The sequence below is a fragment of the Phalacrocorax carbo genome, chromosome 2 (assembly GCF_963921805.1).
Source record: "Phalacrocorax carbo chromosome 2, bPhaCar2.1, whole genome shotgun sequence".
NCBI classification, from domain to species: Eukaryota; Metazoa; Chordata; class Aves; order Suliformes; family Phalacrocoracidae; genus Phalacrocorax; species Phalacrocorax carbo.
The window spans coordinates 148,922,554-148,930,242 of NC_087514.1; positions in this window are offsets into that span (position 1 = coordinate 148,922,554).

Below are 7,689 nucleotides of genomic sequence, written 5' to 3' on the forward strand. Positions count from 1 at the left end.
GGGGCGGCGAGGGGCCTGGCGCCCGCCCGACGAGCTGCGGGGTGCCCGAGGGGCTGGCCCCAGGGCGGGGGCTGCACCCCGGGGTGTGGGGCCGGGCCCCCCGCCTGCCTGGGGAACAGAGCCCGCGGGGTGCCCGCCGGCGGCCGGCGCTCACCAAACTCATCGGCTTTTCTTAAGCCGTGACAAAATCAGCTTATCTGCTGAAGGTGTGCGATGAGGAGAGGAAATGCGGACTGTAACGCCTAAGCTGAGCTAAACTAAGCTAAGCTTAGCCATGGGACGGGTGTGCAGAACGGGCTGCACGGGGCGCAGCGGTGCCCGCCGGGCGGGACCGGAGGTGGGACCCACGGGCGTGGGTACGGCCCGGAGGAGGCAGCGGCAGCGAGAGGCGGGCAGGCTGGGGCGTCCTGGTGGGGAGGCCTGCACAGACCTAACGAACGGGTTAGCAGATTAGATTAAACCGGTGTCGTTTAAATAGACATTTTAATAGGTTTTTACTTATACTCTGCGGGGGACGGAATAGTATGCCAGAGAGCAAACTTCCAATAATTCATTAATCTTGCTTTCCATCTTTGCTGTCTTCTGAGCTGGTGCTGCTTCCCAGCCACCGTGTACGTGCCGGAGCAAGTGGTACGTTCCGAATGCCTGCAGCCCACCTCCGTGTTTCTCATGCTGTCAGCCCAGTGGAAGGAGAACAGATCCGGAACCACGCCGCCTTATGCCACCCTCCTTCCAGTTCTGTAACAATTATCATATTGCTTTCACAGCCTCACGGATGAGAAGGAGCTTGCTCTGTTGCTCTGATCGTTGTCTGCCTTTATATAGCCATATTAGAAGTTCAAACCTGGACTCGCTCTACCCATTTTGTATCCAGTCTTTTGGGGAAAATGCTAACAGCCTCTCAGACCACTGTGGGTAAAATTACAGCTTTTAGGGGAGCATTCCACTTTCCTAAAGGTGAAAGTTGGTAATAGTTTACAGTATTTATCCATTAAATATACAACTGGTAGAATTCTGCCATTCATGTACTAGAAAGTATTAGAGGAAGAAAAAGTTGGTTTTAGGAGACACCTGGGCATAATGAAATATGCTCAGTGGTACCTGGGGGGCTCTTACAGACCAAGTAGGAAGACATTTCAATTTGGTATGCTGCTTTCAAAACGAAGTCATTGAGACTTGCAGGTCACAAGCCATAACAGACAAATCCATGGGTACGTCTGCATTAGGAGTTTGGTGTCCAATGTGGGCAGTTTTTTAGGTGCATCCTGTTAGTGCACTTACATCAGAACTGACAGGCCGAGTCTGGTGTTAAGCAGGCTTCTGTAAATTAAAGTCTGGCTGAGTGCTAAAGCAAGTGAAAATTCTCTTGTGATAAATGCTTTGTTTCTTACATGAAGCCAGATCTGTTTGCTTTTTGGTGGGTTAAGGAACTAGTCTTAGAAGAACTATTGCTACAATTGACAACATGTTTGAAAGAACAGAAGATCGGGTTTACAAAGTGACAGAGGCCGACTCCAGAATATGCCTGCCTCGGAAGTGGTGCCTGTATATTAAGACTGAGTTATGCTGGAAAAAAATAGTTGCTGTTCACAGTGCATTAAAGTAAACTTAACAAAAAGTAGTGAATTTGATAAACAGCAGGTACAGATTTGTACAAACCTACATAAAGTAAATAAAAATATTTTTGTAAAATATATAGGAGATTTTCATAACGGGCAAAATCCTTTTGTATTTCAACTGCATGTCAACATTTCATGTGACTATTGAGAAAGAAAGTCTAATGTTTCGTCCGAACTTTGGGATTAAAAGCTACTGATTTGTACCCAGAATCACTTTTCAAGATTTGAAGATTCTTCTTGCTTGGAGGTGGGCAAGAACAACTTCTAAAGCTCACGTTCACCCTAAAGCTAATGCAATCAATTCAGTTCCCACCACAATACAGATAAAGCTGCTGTTGCATCAGCATCACAGTAGTTCTGTAGTAGAGCTCTGTAGTTCTGAAGCTATTTGGATTACAGCTAGAAACTCATATTAATTTTGCCACTGCTGTATGAGTACTGGTTTCTTCTACCTTTTGGACTAGTTGGGTCACTGTTACAGAGTTTTCTGTCGTTTTAAACCACATCTTTATGAGACCACTGGAATACAAGAGATTGTTCTACCTACACCACAGACAGAAGCTTAACGATTTGGAAAAGGTTAATGTGAACCAGATACTAAAAAATAGATTCCTCTGGCATTGAGCTGAAAAACCTAAGCAGGAAATGTTTGTTCTTCCTGTCAAGGTTGGACGACTGTGTTTTGTCAAGTCTTTCTTTTGGTATTATTCTCTTCCAACAGTTTTACAGGGCTCACTTAAGAAGTGTAATGAAGTGTCATGTCCCACTAATAAATAAAAATATGGAAATGAAAAACTAGACAAATTTAGCTGGGGTACAGTTTGAAGGATAGTGCTGCTATCAGCAGCCACTGGTCCAATCCACACAGTTGCTCTTCTCCATGTAAGATTTTTTCCGTGGCATAAAATGTAATACATTTTTTAGTTTTGTTGCAAATGGGACAAATTTGTGGTTCTGTAAACCCACAGAATTAACATAAACTAGAATTAGTGAGGTTCTTTGCATGATGGAAATGAAGCTGCTAAGGATTTTGCTGCGGCAGTATATGCACTTTCTGAAGGTCTACATTCTTTTTAGGATATCAGTTGGTATAGAATGAATTAATTTAGAGTAGATTTTCAAAATCTTCTTTAATTAGGGCCAAAATATGATTATTTTAAACATATCAGAGTCTTAACTGTGAAAAAGACTGTAAGCATTCTGAAAAACTTTCCTATTATCTTTGTTCAGCTGTTTGTTTATAAATTAAAGGTAGGAGGAAAAGAATAAACACTTTTAGATACACAACCATGGGAAATGATCAAGGGGGGCAAGAACAAAGAGAATAGGGTAGATCATACTGACAAGTAGGTCCGGGTAGGTCAGGACACATAGCCAAAAGATATAAAGGAGCAGATGGAAAAAGTGACACACTGAGAAACAAAGCAGAGTTAAGGCTTATATGCAAATCCCTTGTGAATGTATTTATAACTTGGGCCTTTACAGAATGAATTTTATAATTTCAGTTACATATTTTTTCCTCTCTTACCCTGTTACTGATAAAAGCAGGACATGTAGCATCTACCCTTTCACAGCTCTAACATAAAGAAATATTGAAAATAGAAGGTTGGGGGCAGGGTTACATCAAGAAAGCAATCCAAGACAAACGTTATCATGGAGTTGCCCATTAGCCTTTGCAACTCCATTACGTATTCTCCTCCCAAGAAGTTATAACAAACATTTGACAACTCCGTTTAATATGTAAACACCAAAAATAGACAAGAAAATAATGAAAATCCAGAATATTTCAAGTGGTATGGCTTACCTAGGAAGAAGTCTGCCAATTAGAGGATGAAGTAAGAGCTCTTATTCTGGTTCTGCCTGTTGCTGCAGCTGGTATGTGAACAGCAGATCTGCAAACAATCTCATCAAGCATAAACCTGCATTGCTTAGTGCTTACAAGGTAAGCGAACCCCCCCAGTGTTGCAGAGAAAGATATTTTTGGGTAAAATGGCCACTGAAGAGATTACTGAAAACAAAAGTCTAGTGGATACAGTACTTCAGGGTATGTTGAAAGCAGTTCTAAATTGCTTTCACATCCAGCTTTCATATACTGCAGAATTTTGCGTTCTTTTGCATCACCTGAGGCGGTTAACCGGTCCATAGGCTGGCTGCTGAAGACCCTGAGTGCAGCAGAACATATTTGCCAGTGTTACAGACACATGGGAGAACATGAAGCAGTTTTTAAAACCTTTTCCCTACATTCGGGAGCCTAGGGGGACTGTAGGAAAAGCTGTCCAATTAGGCAGGGCTCGGTAGCATCCTACGATATACAGTGGTGTAGATGCTATACTTCCCCTCTGTGACTGCTGTGATGGAGTGGCACCGCAAGCTGGAACCTAGCTTCTGTCCACCTTCAGTGTCACCGGAATTAGCACCCTGGGGAATCAGAAAGTTCAGCTTTAAAGCAACTGCAGCTTCTAAGGTCCATGAGGGAAACTCAGAGCATTTAGCTATCACAGTACTGAGTCTACAAGACTGACTTAGGCTTTGAAAATTAACTGTGATAATTTTGATATCAGGAAAATGCCTAAAAGCTGCCATTCAAGATGTTAGTCTGGTTTTTGATTTTTTATGATCTTTAAATCAGTATTAGGTACTGCTTGACAGGATTCTGGGCTTTGACTTATTCAGTCTACGATAAACATCTTTAATACAAAACTACATTTTTGTTTGTTATTAATCTCACTGTGCCAGACTAGGGCAGCGAGAGCGTCACTTTGCAATTTCCTGGCTCCTGCAGATACTCTTCCTGCTTTTCAAGTTCATGTTATTAATATAGAGTTCTTTACAGCTGAAATAAATGCAAACAAAAATTTCCTTTTGTCCTGCACTACTAGAATAAACTTTATTTCCCTCATAATATTATGCAAATATTTCCCCTAACCAGCTATTGAGAAGTATTGGCGTTTGAATGATAAAGCATTCTTTTCAAGACATGCTGTTCATATCATATCCTATGACATGTTCATCATGCACAGCCATGAAAACTAGTCAGGGAATTGTAAATACATAGCGAGTCACACCCAATGTAATTAATTTAACTGTTAGGGTTTGTTTTCTTTTTAAGGGAGGTTATTCACTTGACTTCATCCCTCTTTTTTCTTGCTTTTAATAAACTACAACAAATTTTGGAAAATCTGCAAAACAAAAGAATTCAGAGTGTTTTAAACAAGTAAACGAACAATAGTTTAAGGACTTTTTTTCCCCAAAAATAGCTCAGTCATCTTTGATGTAGTTTTGTATACTTCACAGCTTGCCTAGAATAAACAATGCACTCACAAAGTGTATTGAGAAGCAGAATCTGATCCAGCAAGTTCTCCTGTAGCATAGGCATGGCTAAATGTTCATGGCCCGCCAACCCCTGAGCTCTGTTGCTGCACGGAACGACCCGCTCCTTGAGGGGGCTGGAATGCTGCATTTAGACCGCTTCCTAATTTTATTGTTTGTTTAAAAGCCAGACCATTCTCTTGAGCAGACAGAAAAACTGTGGCTGTTCCCTTATTGTGCAGTGCTTGGGGCCACATGTTGAACGCTGCTGAATTTTTGTTCCTCTGAAGAGAGAATTATTACGTTGCTTCCTTAGCTTTAATACAGCCCTCGAAGCAATGTGGGAGCAGTTCTAGAGGTACTTGTCTATCTTCACAGCAGCTCTGGGAATTAGAGGATTGAATCACCTGAATTTTCCATATGGGGGCTCTCACCTAGCAAGAGTAAATTAAACATTAATTTCATTAATCTTGAGTGACCAGTTTGAGACAACAGCTTTCAAACTATTACATAGTGCCGTCTAGGTTCAAAGCATAACTTCTAACTTTATGCACATACATCCTGTATTTAAAACATGGGCTCAAATTGCAGAAGTCAGGAACCCCAAAAATGAGAAATGCAGTATTAATGGCTCCCAGTGAAAAAGCCAGGTACAAGCCATTTACCATTGCATTTCAAAAACATCCTATGACAAAGACGTGAATAAATCATGTTGCTCCAGGGAATAGGTTAAGTGCTTTAAATCTCACTTCTCTTCCTTCGACTCCTACTTTCCAGACGCTGAAACAAATGAGATGAGGGTTCTTGGAAGACAGACCCTTTTAGTAAACAACTTGAATCTGTTCCCTTTATTGCATGGTCCTAATTCATTCCCAGATGATCATATTTATTTATTATTGCAAGCATGGAGCAGCTCTACTTACAAACAAAAATTTTATTGTGTTGGACACTGTGCAAAGAGAGAAAAAGATGATCCATGCCACAGATAACTTACAATCTAAGCCTAAGTCCAGAAACAACCGGCTACAGTGCCAGGGGAGTTCAAGGAAACCATGCAGGCCAGTGAGATAAACCCTAATCTCAGCTCAGCAGCAGCTCAGCTGTTCTTAAATTTTTGGTAGGCACCATTGCAAAGGAACATTTGAGGAAGGATTTGAAGAGCAAGTTACTCCAGCGTTTGCATGCTTGTGTGAACTTCTCCAGGCTGTGGAGCTGACATGGAGGCAGGCATGGAATAACGAATTAACAACACAGGCTAGTGCTGCGACTGAACAGTTCATCCTCATAGCCACATCAACAGGACCAGCTGACACAAATGTAATCTACTCTCTGGCTATGCCTGCTCATGTACAATCATTTGAGGTGGTACAATGTTGAAAAGAACCATAAGTATGTTCTTTATAACCTGGTGAAATGGAAGTCACATTTGCCTCAGCACCCTTTAAACAGCAAAGAAAAAAAAAAAACAAGCTCAGCTCGTTTTGTATCCCTACCGTAATGCCACCGCTAAGCCTGGAGGATGAAAACCCTGAATTTACTCACATTTTGTTTACATCACATTACATAACAAAAAGGAGCTGGAGCAAGATCAAGGCAGAACAAAAAAAAACCCACAATCTAGGCATTCAGCAGTCAAGTATACATCACTACCTTGGATGTCCACTCATGGGGCAAAATGGCCAGTCCTCCTCAGCTTGGTCAGGCTCAATACGCCTCTGATTCCTGGGGTGGGTGATCCCCATCAGCTGCAGAGCTCAGCAGCTGGCTTCCCTGGCTATGGGAAATGTTGGGCAACCTTAATAATAGGTGTTACCTCTTGTCTCTCCTGTAATTATATTATTAATATTATAAGCATCATAAAGCTGAGGATGAAAGCGTTGACTAGGACTAGCATTTATCTAGGACTCCCATTAATCTGCATGTATGTGAAGTTTTCTTATCTGAAAGGTGTCTGCCTTCGTTAGGGCTGAAATGTTTAGATATGTTGTTTTCCCTGAAATGTATGCCAGTGAAAGGGTTAGATTTTAGCTTTGTGGCAGAGTGATCACAGCAGCAGTTTGAAATGCCAGTTTTTCACAAAAACATACAAAGGGCCAGAACGTGCCCTCCTGTAATAAAACCCACACACAGAGGCTAAGGAAATCAGTGAGGAATTTCTCCCATATTATTTCTCCCACAGATTTTTGCCCTTACTGTTTCATGCGGGGAATGAGGTTACCCCTCAGCAAGGCAGATTTGAGGCTCTGCCCCAGAGTTAGTCCCCAGGAATGCATGCGGAGCCCAAGAAACCTCCGCACTTTGAGACCAGCCACATGGAGCCCATATGCTCCTGTCAGACCTGACACTCGCTGGAGGCAGCTCTATCGGAGCCATACAATCAGGAACTCCCTGCATTTGTGATGATGCCATAGCTGATCCCTTCCTTCCTGGATATAAATAGTTTCATTCTGAAGAACAGCCAGTGAGATATTTATCATAATTTCATGTTGCTATTTTTAAAAAATAGATACATGGTTTTGGCATGCACAACTTCCAACAGGAAGTATTTTCAGTTTGTGGCAACACAACTCTTACTGACCATCAGAGCATTCATCCCGCGTCTAGCACGTGTTTTGTGGTGGCTATCCAATTAAATACTGAACATTTAAAAATACATTTGATAAAATAATTATGAAGTACTAGAAGCATTTTGATGATTTTGTCTCTCATTATTTCATTGATTATCAGTAACTGGCTAGTGAATTTAGAGGATGTTTCAACC